This window comes from Oncorhynchus mykiss, chromosome 31, assembly GCF_013265735.2.
Source record: "Oncorhynchus mykiss isolate Arlee chromosome 31, USDA_OmykA_1.1, whole genome shotgun sequence".
In the NCBI taxonomy this organism is placed as follows: Eukaryota; Metazoa; Chordata; class Actinopteri; order Salmoniformes; family Salmonidae; genus Oncorhynchus; species Oncorhynchus mykiss.
In genome coordinates, this window is record NC_050571.1 from 25,127,889 (window position 1) to 25,141,461 (window position 13,573).

At 41.4% G+C, this 13,573-nt stretch overlaps 1 protein-coding gene across 4 annotated transcripts in view; it reads left to right on the plus strand.

The window, feature by feature from the left end:
• The window catches only part of LOC110504826 (bifunctional heparan sulfate N-deacetylase/N-sulfotransferase 1), an 89,777-nt gene that overhangs the window by 36,257 nt on the left and 39,947 nt on the right, over window positions 1–13,573 (plus strand). For all 4 annotated transcript variants that reach the window (XR_005041141.1, XM_036969697.1, XM_036969696.1 and 1 more), the window contains exon 2: window positions 2,849–2,962. The gene's annotated coding sequence lies outside the window, so the exon portion shown is untranslated. The remainder of the gene's footprint in view (window positions 1–2,848; window positions 2,963–13,573) is intronic.

Consider the following 13,573-nt stretch of genomic DNA (forward strand, 5'->3'; position numbering starts at 1 on the left):
CATTACATTTTGAATGCTTAACAGAACAGGAAAATCAAATCAAATAGAAATGTTATTAGTCACATGCGCCAAATACAACCTTATAGTGAAATGCTTACTTACAGGGAAATGGTCCAAATCATGCACTTGTTAAGAGAACATCCCTGGTCATCCCTACTGCCTCTGATATGGAGGACTCACTAAACACAAATGCTTTGTTTGTCAATTATGTCTGAGTGATGGAGTGTGCCCCTGGCTATTCGTAAAATCAAATAAAAACAAGAAAATGGTGCCATCTGGTTTACTTAATATAAGGAATTTGAAATTATTTATACTTTTTCTTTTGATACTTTAGTACATTTTATCAATTAATTTACTTTTGATACTTAAGTGTATTTAAAACCAAGCACTTTTAGACTTTTACTCAAGTAGTATTTTACTGGGTGACTTTCACTTTTACTTGAGTCATTTTCTATTACAGAATCTTTACTTATACTCAAGTATGACAATCTGGTACTTTTTCCACCACTGCAATTGTGTGCAGGAAATGCAAATGTGATAAAAGTGCTGAAATTTGTTTTGGTTGAAGTTGAATTGAACAGTATAAAACAATCAGAATGGATAAATACATATTGAAATCACATAGAATGTATGTGTTGCCACCCTAAGATCACTCACTACTCATAAAGCAGATGTAGAACTTGTATTATTCAAAAACTAAAGATAACGTCAAATACCGTCATACCGTCCAATTTTTTTCAAATGCCATGATATAATATTTTGCCCATATCGCCCACCCCTACTTGACATGTTGCTGCGTGAAGCTTGGTGCTCACAGAATCAGTAGGATATTAAACAAACACTCAAACAGGCAACAGTAGCAGGAGCTGTCTTATTTCTGTAGATATATATGGATGATTTATAAAGCCAGACACATTTAACAGTTAGGCCATTGATTGTAGACATAATTAAGTTGGGGTTTCCGCTCTCTTCACTATTCTTTGACAATAAGGCAAGTGCTGTTTTCTCATCTCCTCATTCTTCTGATATCTCAACACCAATATGGTGGCTAACTTGGCTATTATGCACATAGCAACATGGTCTAGAAATGTTGCCAAATCAACAGCGCACTGATGTGTTTCAGAACTGCGGACAGCGACCACCATTGTTCCACCATTGTTCTACCATTGTTCTTATGTAATAAAATTCATATACAATTTCAGTAGCACGTCTTAGTGATGGACTGTACCATCCCCACAGCCTCCACAATGGATCAGTCCACTCACAGGCGCCAATCAGACAGGGGTCTTGTACACCATGATATATATATGTAGTAGCACGTCTTAGAAAAGCCCTTGTTTTTGAAAGAAAAGCACATTGTTTGTCCATTAAAATAACATCAAATTGATCAGAAATACAGTGTAGACATGTTGTAAATGTATTTTAGCTGGAAATGGCTGTTTTTTTTTAAATGGAATATCCACATAGGGGTAGCTAGGCCCATTTATCAGCAACCATCACTCCACGTTGTGTTAACTAATTGAAGTTTATAATTTTAAAAGGCTAATTGATCATTAGAAAACCCTTCTGCAATTATGTTAGCACAGCTGAAAACTGTTGTTCTGATTAAAGAAACAATAAAACTGGCCTTTGGACTAGTTGAGTATCCAGAGCATCAGCATTTGTGGGTTCGATTACAGGCTCAAAATGGCCAGAAACAAAGCACTTCCTCATGCAAACTTTCAAAGTTCTTGAAATTTCCCAGATTGACTGAACTTCATCACTTAAAGGAATGATGGACTGTCGTTTCTCTTTGCTTATTTGAGCTATTCTTGTTATAATATGGACTTAGTCTTTTACAAAATAGGGCTATCTTCTGTATACCACCCCTACCTTGTCACAACACAACTGATTGGCACAAACGCATTAAGAAGGAAATAAATTCCAATGCACACCTGTTAATTGAAATGCATTCCAGGTGACTACCTCATGAAGCTGGTTGAGAAAATGCCAAGAGTGTGCAAAGCTGTCATCAAGGCAAAGAGTGGCTACTTTTGAAGAATCTCAAATATAAAATAGATTGATTTGATTAACACTTTTTTGGGTTTGTACATGATTCATTATTTGTTATTTCATAGTTTTGATGTCTTCACTATTATTCGTCAATGTAGAAAGTAGTAAAAATAAAGAAAAACCCTTGAATGAGTAGGTGTGCCCAAACATTTGACTGGCAATGTATATTTTTTTAGCTCCTGCTCTACGAAATAAATCTAAATCGACCGGTCGACTAAATGGGGTCAGTCCTATATTGATTACTGCATTGTTGGAAAGAGTAAGAAGGAAAGACATTTCACTGTACTTGTGCACATGACAATACATTTTTAAACTTGAACTCCTCTCCTTGAATCGATTCACATGATACACATCCTTTCGAGTGAAATCATCAGTTTCACATAATGGCTTCCTCTCACCCATCTCCCTGGCCCCTTCCTTCCTCTCATCAATCACAGGCTAATTAAATGAGAGTTATTTCAATAAAGCTACCATCTTCTACCTTACTCCATTAGTTCTATTAACAGCCAGTGGTTCCTGGTTCCTCTATGTCCTGGAGTCTTCATCCATCTCTCATCTCCTGGTCTCACTTGATGAGAGGTGTCGGTTCTGCCTTTTCATGAAACCATGTAACCTAGTTACTGGAGCTCAGCAGGGGAGAGACAATCAATTAATGAACAAAGGAGGTGGCTCACTGAGGCAGTGCTGATAGACTGAGGGACTATTACTAACACAGGAGCCCCTTGCAAAATATGTTTTCACTCATTTCATTTTTCATCTGATGGATGTATCCTTGTTCGGTTGTTTTCTTCTCAAGGTGAATCCAGAGGGAAGAGAGAAGACCGTTACAGAAGGAGGCCGGTTTGCGTGTTAGTCTGCTACCTGTTGGGAGCCGTTGGAGGACATTTGGTGGACATCTTGTTTTGGGAAGGTAAGAGCTCTGTCTCCTTAAGTACAGATCTAGTGTGAGCTTATTCACTCCAAAGTCAAACAGTGAAATGCCTATGACAATTATCAGACTCGAACCACCCTAGTCACAGACTGTTCTCTCTGCAACCACACAGCAAGCGGTACCGGAGCTCCAAGTCAAGGGTCCAAGAGGCTTCTAAATAGCTTCTACCCCCAAGCCACTAGACTCCTGCACGTCTAGTCAAATGGCTACCCAGACTATTCACTTCCCCCCCCCCCTTCTCCACACCACTGCCACTCTCTGTTGTCGTCTGTGCATAGTCACTTTAATTAACTCTACCCACATGTACATACTACCTCGATTAACTGGTGCCCTTGCACATTGACTCTGAACCGGCACCCCCCTGTGTGTGTGTGTGTGTATGTATATATATATATGTGTGTGTTTTGTTTTTTATTTTTTTTTACAGCTCCTCTTTTATTACTAGTTACTTTTATCTCTTATTATACATATGTTTTGAAACTGCACTGTCGGTTAGGGGCTCGTAAGTAAACATTTCACTGTTGTATTTGGCGCATGTGACTAATAACATTTCTATTTGATTTGATTTTCCTGTTCTGCTAAGCATTCAAAATGTAACGAGTACTGTTAGTTTTCAGGGAAAATGTATGGATTAAAAAGTACAGTATTTTCTTTAGGAATGTAGAAGTAAAAGTAAAAGTTGTCAAAAATTAAAAATAGTCAAGTACAGATACCAAAAAAAACGACTTAAGTAGTACTTGAAAGTATTTGTACTTAAGTACTTTACACCACTGCTCAATAGAGATCACTTCCACACTGCCACGTAGGGCTGCACGATATGGACAAATCTAGGACTTATATTTAACCAAATGTTGCAATTGCGATTTGACTTGCGAATTAGAGCAAAACTGTTGGAATCATGGACATAGAATGACTATTCTAATTCTATAGTTAGAATATAATAGTGGGCACTTTGGATACATTGTTGTTTGAGATGACAACGAATTAAAATGCCAGGGAGGAGTTATTGTGACAGGGTAGTAACTAAAGTGTTGATAAGTGTTTCATAGGGGACTTTATAAGCTTTGGCTACATTGCATGTTTTCTCTTAGCTACTTCATGTAGCTAACATATTTTTGCTTTTCATATTCCTCTTTGATTTTGAAGTTGCTGTTGAACAAACAACATTCTGATTCAAGTCTACACCATCACTGGTATTAGCTAGCTACGTTTGCTCTTACTCAGTACATTTATTAGCTAGCTAGCTATTAGTGGCTAACAATTAGCATCTCACAAGATTTAGGGCAACTTGCTAAGAAAAGACAAACTAGCTGTTTGCTGATGTAAGAAACACAAACTAATAGTGTCATTATAGAACGCTAGTGGATTTATATTCAGAAGCAAAGTGGAAACAGCATTGTTGTCATGAACATTGTTGCATGTGCTGTGTTGACCATGCAGACTGAACGCAAGTGTCTGGTGGTTGAGGAACATCAAATGTGCCCTTTGAGTGACAGGGAGCGTGGCTAAGTCTGCATGGAAAGTGGCACAGGGAGAGAGATGACTCAAGTAGCAAAGTAAATTATAAAAATTGACATTACACATGGCGTATCACATTTAACAGACCAAACATTTGAATACCGGTATAGAAGGTAAAGTAAAAACCCAAACCGGTCCGTGCATCAATACCGGTATATCATAAAATACGGTATACTGCCCAGCCTTAGTGTGCACATAGCCTGTCTTCTCTTGAGCAATCATATGCTCAGTAGCAAGGCTATGCTCACTGAGTCTGTACATAGTCAAAGCTTTCCTTATGTTTGGGTCCGTCACAGTGGTCAGGTTATCTGCCACTGTGTACTCTCTGTTTAGGGCCACAAGGCATTCTAGTTTTCTCTGTTTTTTAGTTAGTTCTTTCCAATGTGTCAAGTAATTAACTATTTGTTTTCTTGTGATTTGGTTTGGTCTAATTGTGTTGCTGTATTGTGTTGCTGTCCTGGGGCTCTGTGGGGTCTGTTTGTGTTTGTGAACAGAGCCCCAGGACCAGCTTGCTTAGGGGACTCTTCTCCAGGTTTATCTCTCTGTAGGTGATGTATTTGTTATGGAAGGTTTGGGAATCGCTTCTTTTTAGGTGGTTGTACAATTTAACGTCTATTTTCTGGATTTTGATAATCAGCGGGTATCGGCCTAATTTTCCTGTGCATGCATTATTTGATGTTTTACGTTGTACATGGAGGATATTTTTGCAGAATTCTGCATGCAAAGTCTCAATTTGCTGTTTATCCCATTATGTGAATTACTTGTTGGTGAGCAGACCCCAGACCTCACAACCATAAAGGGCAATGGGTTCTATAACTGATTTAAGTATTTTTAACCAGATCCTAATTGGTATGTTGAATTTTATGTTCCTTTTGATGGCATATAAGGCCCTTTTTGCCTTGTCTCTCAGATCGTTCACAGCTTTGTGGAAGTTACCTGTGGCGCTGCTGTTTAAACCGAGGTATATTTCGTTTTTTTGTGTGCTCTAGGGCAATGGTGTCTAGATGGAATTTGTATTTATGATCCTGGCAACTGGACCTTTTTTGCAACACCATTATTTTTGTGTAACTGAGATTTACTGTCAGCAAACAGTAGACATTTGACATCAAATTTGAGTAGGGTGAGACCAGGTGCTGCAGACTTTTCTAGTGCCCTCGCCAATTCGTTGATATATATGTTGAAGAGGGTGGGGCTTAAGCTGCATCCATGTCTCACCCCACAGCCCTGTGGAAAGAAATGTGTTTTTTGCCAATTTTAACTGCACACTTGTTGTTTGTGTACATGGATTTTATAATGTTGTATGTTTTTCCTCCAACACCTCTTTCCATCAATTTGTATAGCAGACCCTCTTGCCAAATCGAGTCAAAAGCTTTTTTTAAATCAACAATGCATGAGAAGACTTCAATCAAATCAAATCAAATTTATTTATATAGCCCTTCGTACATCAGCTGATATCTCAAAGTGCTGTACAGAAACCCAGCCTAAAACCCCAAACAGCAAGCAATGCAGGTGTAGAAGCACGGTGGCTAGGAAAAACTCCCTATAAAGGCCAAAACCTAGGAAGAAACCTAGAGAGGAACCAGGCTATGTGGGGTGGCCAGTCCTCTTCTGGCTGTGCCGGGTGGAGATTATAACAGTACATGGCCAAGATGTTCAAATGTTCATAAATGACCAGCATGGTTGAATAATAATAAGGCAGAACAGTTGAAACTGGAGCAGCAGCACGGTCAGGTGGACTCGGGACATTAAGGAGTCATCATGTCAGGTATTCCTGGGGCATGGTCCTAGGGCTCAGGTCCTCCGAGAGAGAGAAAGAAAGAGAGAAGGAGAGAATTAGAGAACGCACACTTAGATTCACACAGGACACCGAATAGGACAGGAGAAGTACTCCAGATATAACAAACTGACCCTAGCCCCCGACACATAAACTACTGCAGCATAAATACTGGAGGCTGAGACAGGAGGGGTCAGGAGACACTGTGGCCCCATCTGAGGACACCCCCGGACAGGGCCAACAGGAAGGATATAACCCCACCCACTTTGCCAAAGCACAGCCCCCACACCACTAGAGGGATATCTTCAACCACCAACTTACCATCCTGAGACAAGGCTGAGTATAGCCCACAAAGAACTCCGCCACAACCCAGACAGGATGACCACAACTTAGCCTTTGTTTTGGTTTGTTTGTTTGTCATTTAGGGTGTGTAGGGTGGATACGCGGTATGTCGTACGATCATTTGGTAAAAAGCCAATTTGACATTTGCTCAGTACATTGTTTTCACTGAGGAAAGGTACCCATCTGCTGTTAATGATAATGCAGAGCATTTTCCCAAGGTTGCTGTTGACGCATATCCCACGGTAGTTATTGGGGTCAAATTTTCCTCCACTTTTGTGAATTGGGGTGATCAGTCCTTGGTTCCAAATATTGGGGAAGATGCCCGAGTTTTGGATGATGTTAAAGAGTTTAAGTATAGTCAATTGGAATTTGTGGTCTGTATATTATATCATTTCATTGAGGATAACATCAACACCACAGGCCTTATGGGGTTCGAGGGTTTGTATTTTGTCCTGAAGTTCATTCGATGTAATTGGAGAATCTAGTGGGTTCTGCTAGTGTTTAATAGTTGATTCTAAGATTTGTATTTGATCATGTATATGTTTTTGCTGTTTGTTATTTGTTTTTGGGCCAAAAAGATTGGAGAAGGAGTTTACCTATACATCTCCGTTTTGTATAGATAACTATTTGTGTTGTTTGTTTGGTTCGTTTCCCATTTTCACAGAAGTGGTTAGAGTCTATGGATCTTTTTATTACATTGAGTTGATTTCTGAATTTCTGTTCGTTCTTTTTCCGTAGTGTATTTCTGTATTGTTTTAGTGATTCACCATAGTGAAGGCATAGGCTCAAGTTTTATGGCTAAGAGATATTGGTGTACCTACCGTAGGAGTCCTCTCCAAGCCTACTATTGACTATGTACATACCCAGCGTGCGGCGCAGGATTTGTGACCTGTTTTTGTTTGTTATGTTGTCATAGTTGTGCCTAGGGGGCATATGGGGGAGGGAATGCTGTCACCTCCAGGTAGGTGTTTGTCCCCCTGTGTGCTGAGGGTGTCAGGTTCTTGTCCAGTTCTAGGTCACCACAGACTAGTACGTGTCCCTGGGCATGGAGAAGCTGTCTTCATTAAAGTGGGGGGGTATAGGTAGCACACAGGAAAACATTCTTCTCTGTTGAGATCATTTCCTTTTGAATTTCTAGCCAAATGTCAAATGTTCCTGTTTTGATTAATTTAATAGAGTGATTTAGGTCTGCTTTATACCAAATTAGCATACGCCCTGAATCCCATCCCTGTTTCACACCTGGTCGTTTGGTGGATGGGACAACCAGCTCCCTGTAACCTAGAGGGCAACCAGTGGGTCCATCTCCTCTATACCATGTTTCTTGTAGGATGACAATGTCTGTATTTCTGATTTATTTGGTGAAGTTCTGCTTACTACTCTTTAGGCCTTTCTCTCTCTCTGTCTGTGACTGTCTCTCTCTCTCTGTCCCTCACTCCCTCTCTCTCTCTCTCTTTCTGTCTCGCTCTTTCTCTGTCTGTCTGTTTCGCTCTCTCTCTGTTGTAAGGGCCTGTTGAATAATGAAGACCCACTGGGTCCAGAGCACCAGTTAACCCTTTGATCTCAGATCACATGGTGAGCAATTTGGACATGTCATGAATGACAGCTTGACATTGGAAAACCAGGCCTAAGGGCATCTTCCTCCCCTCTCCCTGAATGTACCCACAATACATCCTGTTTCATTGGTGGGGTTTTGAACCAACAGGAAGTTGCTCTAGTGCCCTAGCCTTTGTTATCTTAACGTTGATGTATTATTAAAGACTTTGAAAAGGTAGTGTTTAATTATTGATTTGGGTGCAAGGCGTGTCATTGCATTCTCAAACCTTATTCTTTTCTCCTATTTTTGTTTGGTCCGAACTATATTTTTAGCTGTTATTGTCTGTTCTGCTTGTCAGACCCGGCATTTATATTTAATTTTATTACGAACGGCAGAGGCCATTATAAAAATATATATATATATATATATATATTTTTTTTTAAATATGTACGTACAGATTTTTATTTATTTTACTAGGCAAGTCAGTTAAGAACAAATTATTATTTACAATGACGGCCTAGGAACAGTGGGTTAACTGCCTTGTTCAGGGTCAGAACGACAGCTTTGGGATTTGATCTAGCAACCTTTCGGTTACTGGCCCAACGCTCTAACCACTAGGCTACCTGCACCCCATACAGTGCATTCAGAAAGTATTCAGACCCCTTGATTTTTTTCCACATTTTGTTACGTTACAGCCTTATTCTGAAATGGATTCAATTGTTTTCCCCCTCATCAATCTACACACAATACCCCATCATGACAAAGCAAAAAGGTTTTTAGACATTTTTGAAAAATGTATAAATAAATAAAACATGGCAATATCACATTTACGTAAGTATTCAGACCCTTTATTTAGCACTTTGTTGAAGCGCCTTTGGCAGCGATTACAGCTATGAGTCTTCTTGGGTATGACGCTACAAGCTTGGCACACCTGTATTTGGGGAATTACTGAGGAGTGGCTTCCGTCTGGCCACTCTACCATAAAGCCTGATTGGTTTTATGAGGACCTCTACATCGAGGACCTCTACATTGCTGTCAGAGTGACCATCGGGTTCTTGGTCACCTCTCTGACCAAGGCACATCTATCCCGATTGCTCAGTTTGGCCAGGCGGCCAGCTCTAGGAAGAGTCTTGGTGGTTCCAAACTTCTTTTTTAAAATGTGTACATTTTTACCGCATTTTCTCCCCAATTTCATGGCATCCAATTGGTAGTTAGTCTTGTCTCATCGCTGCAACTCACCTACGAACTTGGGAGAGGCGAAGGTCGAGAGCCATGTGTCCTCCGAAACATGACCCAACCAAGCCACACTGCTTCTTGACACAATGCCTGCTTAACCCAGAAGCCAGCCACACCAAGGTGTCGGAGGAAACACCATTCACATGGCGCCCGTTGGTCTCCTGGTCGCGGCCGGCTGCGACAGAGCCTGGACTCGAACCAGGATCTCTAGTAGCATAGCTAGCAACTGCGATGCAGTGCCCTAGATCACTGTGCCTCTCGGAGGCCCGGTTCCAAACTTCTTGCATTTTAAAAATGATGGATGCCACTGTTTTTTTGGGGACCTTCAATGCTGCAGAAATGTTTTGGGACGCTTCCCCAGATCTGTGCCTAGACTAAATCCTGTCTCAGAGCTCTAAGGACAATTCCTTCGACCTCATGCCTTGGTTTTTGCTCTGACATGCACTGTCAACTTTTGGACCTTATATAGACAGGTGTGCACCTTTTTTTTATGGATCAGCTTAATATTGCGGAAAGATTGTTGCTTCCATCAATTAAATATTTGGTAAATATATATATCTAAATACATACTCATACATACAGTGGGGTAAAAAAATAATTAGTCAGCCACCAATTGTGCAAGTTCTACTAATTAAAAAGATGAGAGAGGCCTGTAATTTTCATCATAGGTACTCTTCAACTATGACGGACAAAATGAGAAAAAATCCAGAAAATCACATTGTAGGATTTTTAATGAATTTATTTGCAAATTATGGTGGAAAATAAGTATTTGGTCACCTACAAACAAGCAAGATTTCTGTCTCTCACAGACCTGTAACTTCTTTAAGAGGCTCCTCTGTCCTCCACTCGTTACCTTTATTAATGGCACCTGTTTGAACTTGTTATCAGTATAAAAGACACCTGTCCACAACCTCAAACAGTCACACTCCAAACTTCACTATGGCTAAAACCAAAGAGCTGTCAAAGGACACCAGAAACAAAATTGTAGACCTGTACCAGGCTGGGAAGACTGAATCTGCAATAGGTAAGCAGCTTGGTTTGAAGAAATCAACTGTGGAAGCAATTATTAGGAAATGGAAGACATACAAGACCACTGATAATCTCCCTCGATCTGGGGCTCCACGCAAGATCTCACCCCGTGGGGTCAAAATGATCACAAGAACGGTGAGCAAAAATCCCAGAACCACACGGGGGGACCTAGTGAATGACCTGCAGAGAGCTGGGGCCAAAGTAACAAAGCCTACCATCAGTAACACACTACGCCGCCAGGGACTCAAATCCTGCAGTGCCAGACGTGTCCCCCTGCTTAAGCCAGTACATGTCCAGGCCCGTCTGAAGTTTGCTAGAGAGCATTTGGATGATCCAGAAGAAGATTGGGAGAATGTCATATGGTCAGATGAAACCAAAATATAACATTTTGGTAAAAACTCAACTTGTCGTGTTTGGAGGACAAAGAATGCTGAGTTGCATCCAAAGAACACCATACCTACTGTGAAGCATGGGGGTGGAAACGTCATGCTTTGAGGCTGTTTTCTGAAAAGGGACCAGGACCACTGATCCATGTAAAGGAAAGAATGAATGGGACCATGTATCGTGAGATTTTGAGTGAAAACCTCCTTCCATCAGCAAGGGCATTGAAGATGAAACGTGGCTGGGTCTTTCAACATGACAATGATCCCAAACACACCACCCGGGCAACGAAGGAGTGGCTTCGTACGAAGCATCTCAAGGTCCTGGAGTGGCCTAGCCAGTCTCCAGATCTCAACCCCATAGAAAATCTTTGGAGGGAGTTGAAAGTCTGTGTTGCCCAGCAACAGCCCAAAAACATCACTGCTCTAGAGGAGATCTGCATGGAGGAATGGGCCAAAATGCCAGCAACAGTGTGTGAAAACCTTGTAAAGACTTACAGAAAACGTTTGACCTCTGTCATTGCCAACAAAGGGTATTGAGATAAACTTGTGTTATTGACCAAATACTTATTTTCCACCATAATTTGCAAATAAATTAATTAAAAATCCTACAATGTGATTTTCTGGATTTTTTTTCTCATTTTGCCTGTCATAGTGTACCTATGATGAACATTACAGGCCTCTCTCATCTTTTTAAGTGGGGAGAACTTGCACAATTGGTTGCTGACTAAAGACTTTTTTGCCCCACTGTATATTACACACCATTATTAACATGGACATTATCTTAGCATCTTTTATTCAGTAAGAAACATGAACATTCAGTAATATTAGATATAATCTTGGGTCATTACAGTAAGTCAACTCTTACAGTCTGTGTCAATTAATCAATCAGGCAATACACAACCCAATCACCCAATGTTAGGCAGACTGCTGGGTCTTATTAAGCCCTTTTAATCAATATGCACTTCCTTTCTTCTAAGGTGCTAGTCATTAGCTTTAGAGATCCAGCTCCACAGGCCCAGAGACCAGGATGTATTGATCCCCTGTTCTGATTGGAACTTCCCATCAGGAGTGGGGGAAGATGGGGAGGGGTTAGTCAGGGTCACAGACTGGCTCTTACAGGATAGATCATCTCTCTCTCCCTCTCTTTCGCTCTCTCTCTCTCTCGCTCTCTCTCTCTTTCTCGCTCTCTTTCTCACTCTTTATCTTCCTCGCTCTCATTCTCTTTCTTTTTATTTCTCTCTTTCTCTCTCTTTTTCTTTCTCTCGCTTTTTCTCTTTCTTTGTCTCGCTTTCTCTCTTTCTTTCTTTCTCTCGGGCTCTTTCCTTCCCCAATTCTGTTATTTTACCACAGCTGTCACAGAGAACATGGCTGTGTGTGTGTGTGTGTGTGTGTGTGTGTGGCGAAACAAATGGGAAATCTGTTACATTGGGTTTACGGTGACCATTTGTGGCTGAACTGTCGTTAGCAGGTGGTGGCATGTCACGTATGTGATGCCAGAGACCGGTTTCACATTTGACACAGCTCTGCTGCTGTGTGTGTGATTTGTTGCCCCTAACTCCCCCTCTTTCGCATACACTCACCATTAAACTGTCAAACGGTGTGAATGCGCTGCTGCACACTGGAACTTAATCCAGAACTGTGACAGTCAGGCTTCCCCAGAACTGTGACAGTCAGGCTTCCCCAGAACTGACAGCAAAAATCAGTGAGCCACACACACACCCATCCACCCAAAGACAAGCTGATATATAGTTTGAATTCCAAAAGCGTTCTGTTCCAGTCACACACACACCAGGCAGACAACAACATAGCCTGTCCCTGACTGCCTGCATCTCTTAGCTCCACTACTGTGAGAGGGGAGGAGGAGAGGAGAGGGGAGGAGGAGAGGAGAGGGGAGGAGGAGACAGGAGGAGGGGAGGAGGAGAAGATATTCATATGTGATGGCAGGGTACAGTGTTTAATAGTCACATGTACAGGGTTGCAGGTGTGATGGCAGGGTACAGTGTTTAATAGTCACATGTACAGGGTTGCAGGTGTGATGGCAGGGTACAGTGTTTAATAGTCACATGTACAGGGTTACAGGTGTGATGGCAGGGTACAGTGTTTAATAGTCACATGTACAGGGTTACAGGTGTGATGGCAGGGTACAGTGTTTAATAGTCACATGTACAGGGTTGCAGGTGTGATGGCAGGGTACAGTGTTTAATAGTCACATGTACAGGGTTGCAGGTGTGATGCAGGGTACAGTGTTTAATAGTCACATGTACAGGGTTGCAGGTGTGATGGCAGGGTACAGTGTTTAATAGTCACATGTACAGGGTTGCAGGTGTGATGGCAGGGTACAGTGTTGAATAGTCACATGTACAGGGTTGCAGGTGTGATGGCAGGGTACAGTGTTTAATAGTCACATGTACAGGGTTACAGGTGTGATGGCAGGGTACAGTGTTTAATAGTCACATGTACAGGGTTACAGGTGTGATGGCAGGGTACAGTGTTTAATATTCACATGTACAGGGTTACAGGTGTGATGCAGGGTACAGTGTTTAATAGTCACATGTACAGGGTTACAGGTGTGATGCAGGGTACAGTGTTTAATAGTCACATGTACAGGGTTGCAGGTGTGATGGCAGGGTACAGTGTTTAATAGTCACATGTACAGGGTTACAGGTGTGATGCAGGGTAAAGTGTTTAATAGTCACATGTACAGGGTTGCAGGTGTGATGCAGGGTACAGTGTTTAATAGTCACATGTACAGGGTTGCAGGTGTGATGCAGGGT